This window comes from Anticarsia gemmatalis, chromosome 27 (assembly GCF_050436995.1).
Source record: "Anticarsia gemmatalis isolate Benzon Research Colony breed Stoneville strain chromosome 27, ilAntGemm2 primary, whole genome shotgun sequence".
Taxonomy (NCBI): Eukaryota; Metazoa; Arthropoda; class Insecta; order Lepidoptera; family Erebidae; genus Anticarsia; species Anticarsia gemmatalis.
The window spans coordinates 5,102,364-5,114,883 of NC_134771.1; the positions used below are offsets into that span (position 1 = coordinate 5,102,364).

General features: G+C 34.7%; 1 protein-coding gene across 1 annotated transcript in view; it reads right to left on the bottom strand.

Moving 5' to 3' along the window:
* foi (solute carrier family 39 fear-of-intimacy) overlaps nucleotides 1-12,520 on the bottom strand; it is a 174,035-nt gene that overhangs the window by 133,689 nt on the left and 27,826 nt on the right. The gene's annotated exons all lie outside the window — the stretch shown is intronic.

The following is a 12,520-nucleotide window of genomic DNA, read 5'->3' on the forward strand; positions in this document are numbered from 1 at the left end:
GGACCGACGGCGACACGTGCTCTCCGAAGCACGGAGACGCTCAACTCAAATACCACTTGGCAGTCACCCATCTATGGAATGACCGCGCCAAGGTTTGCTTAACCCACAGATCGTTTACCGACCGGTGAGCGCAACTGGCTGAGCGTCTCAAATTGCTTTTGGAAATACTAGAGAAATTATCCATGCAAAGACTCTCTTCTCAGTTGTTCAACTATAGTTGACTGCCTCCGTGGCGCAGTGGTTTAGGTCACCACGCCGCTACCATTGCGCCGTGAGGTCGTGGGCTCGATTCCCACACGGAACAACTATTTGTGCGATCCATAAAATAATTGTTTTGGGTCTGGTTGTACTTTGTGTCCGTTGTTTGTATGTTTGTAAAAGTCCCCGCGACACAAGAGCAATTCTTAGTGCGGGAGTTCTTTTTAAAAAAAAAAGTTACAAGCGCCTCGGAGTACGGAGTTAGGAGTTAGGAGTTCGGAGTTAAAGCGCATTGAAGTTGGAACACAATAATGATGGCTATTACCGCGCCCCGAGACCCCGGAGCGAATAGATTAAGAAAAATATACCACAGATTATATAATATGGTGTACCCTATTTTTGGGGTGGGGTAGGGTTACCAGCATTTAAGACACTCTAGGACAAGTTACTAATATTATAAGGGGTAAGCACGGTCTTATGGATCTTTTCTTGGATAGAGCAATAAAATAAATAAATAAATAAAATAATGTTTATTTACCAGTCACATTCCAATTCTTAAAAACTATACTAAACTAAAGTTACAATTTTCTATTTATATTAATATTTCTAGTGACTCTTCCACTAGGCTGAGCCTGTCTCGGAAGAGTCAAATAGTAGCAGTATCCAGTTTTTTGTCCCTGGTTCGATACAGTACAGAGAGTCTTATTATAATAAAAGATAGGAAACAATAAAAACATTAATGTGTAACAAAATAAAATTCTAATAGATTAAAAAAAAAAACAAAACACAACAATTGGTTATTGGTATAAATTCAAGTTTTTTTTTCAATGTTTCGCTTATTCAGCATACTTTCTGTGTTTCTAATAAATATCGTGTCAGCTCGTGGCTTAGTTAACAACAGCCGCGCAGATCAATCACTGAGGCTAAGCTACGCTTAGAGAGGTTGTTCTGTGGGTGGGTGACCATCTTATACATATGCAGTTCCTCCGTGTTTGGGGATCTTTGACAGTCGTTACCAGTAGTCAGAAGCTTGAAAGTCTGACAACCAGTCTTACCGAAGGGTATCGTGTTATAACCCAAGGGTTGTGGAGGTCAGATAGACAGTCGCTCCATGTAAAATATAATCCGGTGAGACTCCTGCTGAGTTAGCTGCATCCGTGACGTATTAAGGCTATATAATTGAATTGGCTTTAATGCCATTAATGCTTATTTTAAAGATTTGTTTCAGGAAAAAATTGTACACGCAAATATTCCGAAATGTTTTTTTTCATATTTTTTTTTTCAACTCAATCCGATTTATTTTTTCCGAACGAAACGCGGGAAGGTCCAAGGGGCTATAGCAAGGGGTATCTATTTATAAATATTTGTACATAAACTAAAAATATTATTTTGTGATATATCATAGTCACCCCATTGGGAGCCGGCAGGTGTGCCCACAAAGGCACTAATGCACGCCTCCCGACGTCGCCCGACATTGTACAACGATTTATAGATCATGCCGGCTCAAATATGTATTTGTTAATGGTTTTCTATGTATATAGTATTGTAACAGAAGTTTTTGTTACGATGAGGTCGTAGATTTGATTCCCGGGCTGTTTAAGTAACGTTTTTAAGATAGTATTTTCTGATTGTAGATTTATTTGTTAATGCTGCATCATCGGTGTTATATCATATTACTAGAGACTACATATTTATTTTTCTTTTCTTTCTTTCTATGTGTTATTTTGGGTCTTTAGCTATCTATATACCAAAGTTCATTGTAATCGGTTCAGTAGTATTTGCGTGAACTTTCGCATTTATAATATTAGTAGGATTATACTGATCAAAAGCTTTGGAGTTCGAGTCCTGATTGAGACAAAATATTTTTTTCATTTATGTACCTATTTATGTAAGAGAAAAAGTAGATAATAGAATTTAATACTGTGTTTTAAAGTTTAAAACGAATTTTATAAGAATATTTCAGGTATTTGTCATTAAATTAATGTATATTAAGAGTGTTATAATAAAAAAATGTAATTTATAACAAAGTCATAGAGTTTACTTTTAATTAAATTAAATGGCTCATATGACTATTTGGATTATAACTTCTAACACGTTAAATTTTTTTATAAAATAGTAATACCTATCTTGCAGGCAAAATTATTTTTTATATTGAGCGAAATAGAGTTCTTTTTAGGCTGGCACGGAATAAGAAGTTATTACATTATGAATTGACTCAAATTTGGAATGATATTTGAAAATCACACAACAGAATTAATAAATTGATATGCGTCGAAGGCGCTAAAATTTGAATTTGGAAGATGTAAGGCTGATTATACACTGAAAGCATTATAGTATTTCATGTAATATTAATTGTTTGTAAAAAATGGTAAGTTTTAAATTAATAACCAAAATTATTGAATATTTTTGAGAGTGTCTTTTTAGTGTTTATTTTTAAGATGATATACGATAAATTTGAAAAAGACTAGCTGTGACTTTCTTGCTTGCTCTTCTCATATGGCTCTATTTCTTTTACGAACTAGTGGTAGATTCAGTAATTGTAACAACTAACACAAATATCAACATTCGAGTTACTTAAATAAAAAAAAAAACATTTTTTTTCCTCAAATAATCGTTTAAAACAATTTCAAAACTTTATGGCACTAAAATTGTATGAAATTTCATAAAAAATTGCTACTCGTAATTTCAATCATAATAATAAATCATAATGTCTATAATAACTATAATAATGAACTTACACCCCATATTTATCACGTAACAATCAAATTCATTAATAGTGTACCACCCACTTTATTTGTGCAATATTCGGTGAAGCGAAAATTACAAATGGCGGAAAGCGCGGGAAATTTGACAGCTGTTTTTCGCGGCCATCTTGTTAGTATTGCAGTTTTAATTCAATTTATTTGCGAAATATTATAATAATATTTAGATGCTGTAATATTTAATTGTAGATGCTGTTTGAGAAACTATATTATTTAGTCAAGTATTTAATAAGTAAACACTTTATTATCCGTACCTGCTCATAGAAACAAAAACAGTATCTATTTGTCTTTCTTGAACAAGTGATAATTATTTCTAATACACACATAACTTCGAAAAGTCATTGGTGTGTTTCCTCGGGTTTGAACTCTCGACCACTTGCGTGTGAGGCAAATGCTTAACTCACTCATTGCTCTGAAAACCGTACTCTAGGAAGTCAAAAAAATAGTTTTTATAAGAAAATACAAATAATTCAATTTCAACCCGCCCTGTGATCGAACATGGGACCTCAGATCTTATGCGGCTACTTTAAAGTTTTGAATTCTAGTAGACCATTCCAAAAGTGGTTTAAAATTACAGAAAATCATATAAAATATCAAATAAAAAAATAGCATTTTTCTTTAACCTAGAAATCAAACTTTACACCTAATACATAGAAACCAACCTAATTAACACTCTACATATTAAACAATTAAACATTAATTATACCTATCAACTAAACGTCAAAAGTTCAAAGTGTGAAAGTGTTAGAGCGAGAGGGCGATATCGCTACATCGTTCTATCTCGCTCTGTTTTGACAACTTTGACACATACGTGATGAGAATAAAGTCTTGTGAGGCAGTGTTTGTCAAAGTTATGTTGTTTAAATATAAAATTTTTCGATTGAAAGTTATTTTAATACTAGCTGACCCGCGCAACTTCGCTTGCGTCATATAAGTGAGAATGGGTCACAATTTTCCCCGTTTTTGTAACATTGTTTACTGGTTCTCTGCTTCTATTGGTTGTAGCGTGATGATATATAGCCTACAGCCTTCCTCAATAAATGGGCTATCTAACAGTGAAAGAATTTTTCAAATCGGACCAGTAGTTTCTGAGATTAGCGCGTTCAAACAAACAAACAAACAAACTCTTCAGCTTTATGATATTAGTATAGATTATAATGTAACAAGTCTTAAGCACGATTGATAATTAAAGGTTAGAATACCTTATTACATTGTAATATTATTATGTGAACAAGTCGCGAGATTTTAGTTAATTTTAGTTTAGTTATGAATATTATTGATGACACTTTTTTAACCCATTACTGTCCTACAGCTGGGCAAGGGTCATCCCTGTAATGAGGGAGGGGTTAGGCCTTGAGTCCACCACGCTGGCCTAGTGCGGGTTGGAGACTTTGCATGCCCCAATCTGAATTGTAAAGTTAGACATAAAACCAGGAGCAAGGCGTGGTTTTATGTCTAACTTTACAATTCAGATATGCACGGGTTGGCAGAGACCAAATAATTTTATAGATAATGTAGATAAAATACAGTTAGGTACAGTATCTAAAATTTGAGAGCCACTGGTATATATCTAATAATTACACTGTCAGTAAGATGTCAAAATAATATATAATAAAAAATGTTTTTGACAGATTCCTCTTAACACATTTTATTTTATATTGTATTATAAACATACATATCTATATATTTTATTTTATCGTATGGTTAGTGGTCAACCTAGTGTCAAAGTTGTTCAAACCCCTTTGACATTTTAAAGAATGTAGACTTTAAAAAAAAGACAGCACCCGAACTAATCATATTTGTGGGATTACGTGTGGGAATCGAAACCCCTACCTCCCGACGCAATGGTAGCGGCGTGGCGACCTAAACCACTGCGCCACGGAGGCAGTCATACAATTTCATACACCTCTGCCTACACCTTCAGGCCCAACAGGCATCATCATGGCTTAACCTTTCTTCCAACTATGTTGTAGTCGGCTTCCAGTCTCACCGCATGCAGCTGAATACCAGTATTGTACATGGAGCGACTGCCTATCTGACCTCCACAACACAGTTACTTGGGATATAACACGATACCCTTCGGTAAGACTGGTTGTCAGACTTTCAAGCTTCTAACTACTGTTAACGACTGTCAAAGATCTTCGAAATTGACAGCCGGGACCCACAATTTAACATGCCTTCCGAAACATGGAGGAACTCGATATGTGTAAGATGGTCACCCACAGATCAACCTCGGCAAGCGTGGCTTAACCTCAGAGATCGATCTACGCGGCATATACACGTCCTATTATCCATTTAGTAAGTACACATTACGTGATAGTTAGTTTAACTGGACGGTTAACTTAACTGAAGGTATGAACGCTATAATTTGCAGTAATTGGCCCGCCGCCGTGCAAATTGTAAGGTTACGTAACATGTCATTTTATGCGCTGTAACCATCATTCTGTGGGTCTCTTTAAAACTAGATGTTCTGTGGTTGTGTATACGACAGCCGATCACGAAATCCCGGGTTCAAATTCGAGGCTTATATTGATTTTTGAGGTTTAAAGCCAAATTTATAATCCTAAGGTTTTCTGATAGTAGAGCCATTCCCCAACATTAATTCATCGACTGTCGGCAACCGTCTAGCTATCAAGGAATTTTGTATGAAAATCGGAATGGTATAAGTTGGCAACACCCACGCAAGTGGTCGACGGTTCGAACCCGAGGCAACACACCAATGACTTTTCTAAGTTATGTGTGTATTAGAAATAATTATCACTTGTTGTAACGGTGAAAACATCGCTGCGCACTGCGCCACGGAGGCAGTCAAATATAACCTCCTTTTTTTTTTAAGTCGGTTAAAATATCAAAAGAAAAAACTAAAACGTTAATTTTCCCTAAAAGTAGCATTATTTTCCAATATTTACTTAAGCCCATAACCCGATAGTCACCCTACCGGTTCAGTGTTACGTCAATACATCTCAATTATTCATAGTGGCGGTTCGATGCTCGGCTCGCGTTTTCACAACATCAATGTTACTGAATATTTAACTGGGTTTCAAGGAAAACTTCACTGAACCTATCATTTGAGTGTTTGAACTGAATTGTAAGGAAATTGCATTTAATATCTTGTATTTAGCAATCAAATAGCATATTATTATAGTCTTAGAAACTTTGTAAGATTATTTATAAAAATGGCGACAAAATCTCGTCTATATTTTTCATAAAGATTTTTATCCTTTTTGCGAGTCATGTTTACAAAAATATATTTTTTAATATTTATCTACAACTTACCTTTAACTATATATAAAAGAAATATACTAAAATATAATTACAATGAATACAAAGCATCAATATAATATTATATGTATCTCCGTATCTATTTAGGTAACGTACCCAGAAGACTGGCAACATTTATTTTATTAGAATATTAGAATATTGTAATATTTTTCGGTTTTAGCGGCAACATCAAATTTAAAATATCATTAGACAACTCTGGTGACAGACAAACAGACAGACAACGCAATCTTGGTAATAGGGTCCTGTTTTACCCTTTGCCTACAGAATCCAAATACTAGCAGCCTGTCCGGCGTTGATCCTTTACACACTAAAACCTTCCGAAAAGCTTCCATCTATTGCTGAAAACCGCATGAAAATCCATTAAGTAAATATTGACTTTCACGCGAACATACATACAGACAAACATACGCAAAATTATCATTTATGTTTAAACAATCTTTTGTCAATCTTACCTAATCAAAAATCGCGTCAAATTATTAAAATCTCCAAAACTGCTGTGTTAAATCGGATGAGTTGTCGCGAGTAGTAGCTGTCCAGATTGTCAACATAACATGTTCTACGCACTACCACTTAACGCGCAGTTAACTAGCTGATATCGTAGTATGATTATATCTACCAGTTGATAGATAGTCTATCTGTATGTTTTTATACCTATAATGATTAAAAAAAAAAAAATGAATTAAAATAAATGAAATGAATTGCTCTTGTGTCGCGGGGACTTTTACAATCATACAAACAACGGACTCTAACTACAACCAGATGCAAAACAATTATTTTAGGATCGCACTAATAATTGTTCTGTGTGGGAATCGAACCCACGACCTCCCGACGCAATGGTAGCGGCGTGGCGACCTAATATAATATATTATTATTTATGGCGAAAATAAATAATAATAAAAATAACAATTATTATTTTTTAAGTCTTTATAGAACTAAATGATACAGCTTTAAATCTACTGAAATCTTCAAATAAAACATTAAACTTGGGTTTTTTCATGAATCGATTAACTTTGATTCCATAATGATGTTTTCCTTCAAAGTTGAAATAAGTGATAATTATTTTTAATACACACGGCCGCCCGCTACTTCGTCCGTGTGGAAACCCTTCCCGTGTAAATCCCGATCCCTCGGGAACTCCGTGATAAAAAGTATGTTTTTTTTGGGTCTTTAGCTACCTACATACCAAATTTCATCGTAATCAGTTCTTTAGTATTTGCGTGAAAGAGTAACAAACATCCATACATACATTCTCACAAACTTTCGCATTCACAATATTAGTAGGATACATTATTTTATAATTGTACATTCTTTAAATGCCAAACAAATGCACAACCCGATACATCATCGTGTGCGGCCAATAATATAACAGTCATATCAATTCGATCCAATAGTAATAAACGAGCGAAACCGCGCGCAAAACATAGTATCACACAACTGCGCCTTAACGCGGCGCATAAAGTGAGCGGACCACACACGACGTCTCACTAATAGACGTACACACACAGAGACTTGCACACACTGGCACACAACTGCACACAGTCGCACACACACATTTGCTCACATGTTTGTAGTAAGATGTGTGTGTGCGTATGGATTGTCGATATTATGAAGATTTGATAAATAATCTTATTTTTTTTTATGTATTGTTTTTTCATATAATTTAACTTAAATAATATTATAGTGCGAAAGTTTGTAAATATGGATGGATGGATGTATGTAAGTATGTATAATCCCTATTATATTCCTGAATTTTATTATATTATGATAATATTTTTTACCCCAAGAAATCTACTATATTTAAATATACTACACAAAACTTTTAAATTGTTATATTTTTAATATTTCGGAAATGCTGCTCCTGAATTCAAGTTATGTGGTTAGATTGGGATCACAGGTTTGATTCTGTGCTACGAATATTATTGTTAAACAAAAATTTATTCAGTTTTTTGCTTATACTTTTCATGATCTTATATTTTGTAATAAAATAATAACGTATTTATTTCCGACATAATAACCTTCGCACTGCCAAAATTCATCTCAATCGGTCCAGAAGTTTGTCCTTAAATTTGCACAGTCAAACAATAGTTTTTTTTATAATATTACCCTAATATTTTTTTACCTACAATATTAAACAACAATCTCCCGAGAATCGAACTCAAAACTACACAATACTACACATATTTAACATTAACATACACAGGAATCGAAGCCGGAACTCTTACTAATGGATCAATAAAGCATTTATAATATGACATGCTAATCGTTCGGAAACCGATAATCTATGGTATAGACAAATAGATAACAATAGACAATAGAGCTTGTTGTTAGTGTAAGGGCAGGTTGGAGTGTAAGCGGGATGCGGGTAGTGCAGAAGCGGTAGCGGGTTTAAGTGGGGAATAAGTTTTTGTGTTTGATGCTAAGATGTTGTAAGTTTTCTTGTGATTTTTATATTTTTAGAATTCCGTACTAAATGGGAGAATGGTCTATTACCATGATTCCGCAAAATAAAATAAATATTGACAGTGGACAGTCCCATATAACTAGCATGATTTATTTTGTCGATTTTTTAAGATAATTTCGTATAAAGCTCTATAATCTCTTTAAGTCCGAAAATACATCTTCCACTTAGTCGATTGACTAGCTAACACTGAATCTGCACGGGCAAAAATTTGGTAGAATGTAAAAAAAAATATTTATTTATTACCACCTTACCAGTGTCAGTTATAGCGACATTAAAACCACAATTTTGCAGTAAGCACCATGAAAGATAAAAAAGCAATATACTCACAAACAATCAGATTCATGACCTCAGCTCTTTCACCAGGGCAAAGTCCTAGTGAAAAGACAACCCCTTTTACTGTATGTATAAAAAAAAATACATTAGAATCATATTTTTGTGTAGTTTTTACTTAAAGGAGTAACACACACACATCCTTCTTCACTAACCTTCGCATTTATAATATTACTAATAATCCGCTATCACTAACACCGCGTCTTAAATTTGACATGTATTTAGGCGGGAACTGTCATCTCGTCTCGTTAACGACGCCATGTTACTTTTGTTCTCTACCTTGTCTATGGCTTGCTAGTGTTAAGTTCTATGTTATTATTGAATGTGTTTAAGCGATAGACGACTGTTGAAGACGAGGTCTCGGGTTTGAGTCCCGGATCGGGTACAGTACAATTGGTCTTTTTTAAAACAAAATCTGTTCTACTGCTGGGCAAACGAGGGAGGGGTTAAGCCTTGAGTCCACCACGCTGGCCAAGTGCATGTTGGGGACTTAGCATGCCCTCAATAAATGTATTAAAAATTTTTAGACATGCAAGGTTTCATCACGATGTTTTCCTTCACTGTTAGAGCAAGTTATAAAACTTAAGTGATTTAACTTTGGCGCAGTGGTTAAAGTGGTCACCTCGCTGCAATAACCGTAGCGCCGCGTGTGGTGGGTTCGAATCCCACCCGGGACAAATGTTTGTGTGATGAGCACGAGTATTTGTTCTGAGCCTGGTTGTCAATTTATCTACATGTATAAGTATTTAGGAGTACCTACATAAGTATGTTTATCAGTTATTTGGTAACCATGGTATAAGCTCTGCTTAGTTTGCAACCAAATAAGTGTGCGAGTTGTCCAATGATATTTATTTATTTCTGTTAAATATTAATGTTTTCAAGAAACAAAGACTACTTGTTTCATCACTAAGGGGTGAGCAGTTCAAGAGGTCGTCGGTAACATACAGTTTCCTTTGTAAACCGACCCGCGGTATTATCAAAGTTAGTATTATACTTTAAAATTAACAAATTAACATAGTATTTAAAAGGTGAAAAGTTCAATATTTAAAATACATAAGTAAAAATTATGACTGATTTTATTTCTTATGTGTTTTGTAAAATATATAATCATACATATAATAATATCACGACTTTTTTTCCCATAGGGGTAGGCAGAGACCAAAAACGTCACTCGGTACGATCCTTACAAACTTCCCTTGCTTCATTCACATACATACATGTTGTCATACAGGACCGCCGGTTACGAGTACTACGCACCTTTTTTTAAGACTTCACCGATATGATACTTTTTTATCACGGGTAACCTTTTCGCGCGAAGTCGCGGGCAGAAGATAGTCTAAATGCATATAGCTCAAAGGTGACTAACTGACATAGTGATCTATCAACGCACAGCACAAACCACTGGACGGATCGGGCTGAAATTTGTCATGCGGGTAGATGTTATGACGTAGGCATCCGCTAAGAAAGGATTTTGGTCAAATCCACCCCCAAGGGGATAAAATAATAATGTCCTCCTAGCCGATATACGGCTACGGCGGTCAGTTTCATTGAAACTGGCCATCTGTGCAGGACTTTGTTTATAGTGTCCAAGTGTGTGCACAATACACAGATACACTCTCTATTCCATCACTCTCATAGTTTGGTGGGACGGATAACCGACACGACCAGTGAGAGGTCAGGCGCAGGACCGACGGCTTTACGTGCTCTCCGAGGCACGGAGGTCTTCGACCTCAACTTCCTAACTCCGGGCAATCTCTAAGAAATTCTTAACAGAAAATCTCAGAAAAGACTTTTTGGCCCGACCCAGGATTCGAACCCGAGACCTCTCGCACCGCAGTCGCATATACTACCGACCGCGCCACAGAGGCAGTCAAATGGGGATAAAATAGGGGATGAAAGTTTGTATAGAAAATTCTGTCTGACAAACCACGCGGGCGAAGTCGCCGACAACAGTTAGTATTTACATAAACTATTATATATTCAACCCATTTACTACGTAATAGTGACAGCACATAAACAAGACTATTATGTTCAATTTCATGGTTGAACGAGTGACCATAGATTTTGACCATAAATTGCCTATAGATGTAAATCAGTAACAATGTTTGTACAACCCTTTTTTAAACTTTCGTTATGGTACACTAGTTCTGACTGGTGACTTCGCCCATAAAAATTATGTTTACAATTTTTAACTGCCGTTAGTAGATAGTGTCTTTTTTCCTTTCCAAAAAAGACAACTCCCGCACTAAGAATTGCTCTTGTGTCGGGGAGACTTTTACTCACAAACAAACAGCGGACACAAAGCACAACTAGACCCGAAATAATTATATTAAGGTCGGGGAAAAAGTCTTTTCGCATTATAGTATGTATGAACTTGTAATAAAATCTTTTCTCTACACAAAAAAGCTCGATATTTGGGTACCTCACGAGCTCACTGAAAGAAACCTAATGAACCGTGTACTAATTTGTGATTCTTGAAGACAAAGAGATTTTATTACAAGTTCATACATACTATAATGCGAAAAGACTTTTTCCCCAACCTAATATTATTGTTTTGGATCTGGTTGCACTTTGTGATATGGATCGCACAAATAAATTGTTCCGTGTAGGAATCGAACTCACGACCTCACGGCACAATGGTAGCGGCGTGGCGACCTTAACCACTGCGCCACAGAGGCAGTCTTATACATACATCCTTACAAATTTTCGCATTTATAATACTAGTAGGTGTTTTATTACTAATTGCATTTTTTAATTGCACGCTTATAAGAAATTCTTTATTGATAATGAGTAATCAAATGATTGTTGATTATAAAGAAATAATTGGCTAATAAAATTATAACTATTGCTATGAAATTAATTAATTTTAATCACTTAGTATCAATAGTATTTATGACATAAATTATGTAATAGGTACTAGGTTCGATTCTTATGCAAAAAATAATTATTTTGAAAAATAATTATTTCTGGTCTCTGCCTATTCATATGGAAAAAAGTCGAGAGTTTATGTTTGTATTCATTTAGACTAGCTAATTTGCAAGGCTTTGCTTGCTTGCAATAGATTTTTTAAAAGTACCTATGAAGCCATGTTTAAGCCCAGATTTTAAATTAAGTATCTATCTTTTTAATATTATGTATGACTCTTTTAGCATGTTACGTTTTCATGTAATACTTAAGCAATTTTGATAAAATTAAGCATATTATATGCTTAATTATAAAAATTCCAAAATATTATATTATCCATAATATTAAAAAGAAAATTGTTGTTTAAAATTGTGTGAAAGTGTTAATATTTCCATTTAGGCCAAAGAATTCCTTTTAATATCTGTTTCTGGGGTAAACGTAATTAAACAATAGTAAAATAATAATTTACTTCAATTAATTAAATATAAAATAAAGTAATTTCATTTAAATCATGCAATATAACTATTAAATTAAATATTAGTTATTAAAACCAAACAAACAAGTCCGAATTGGACTCACGCAC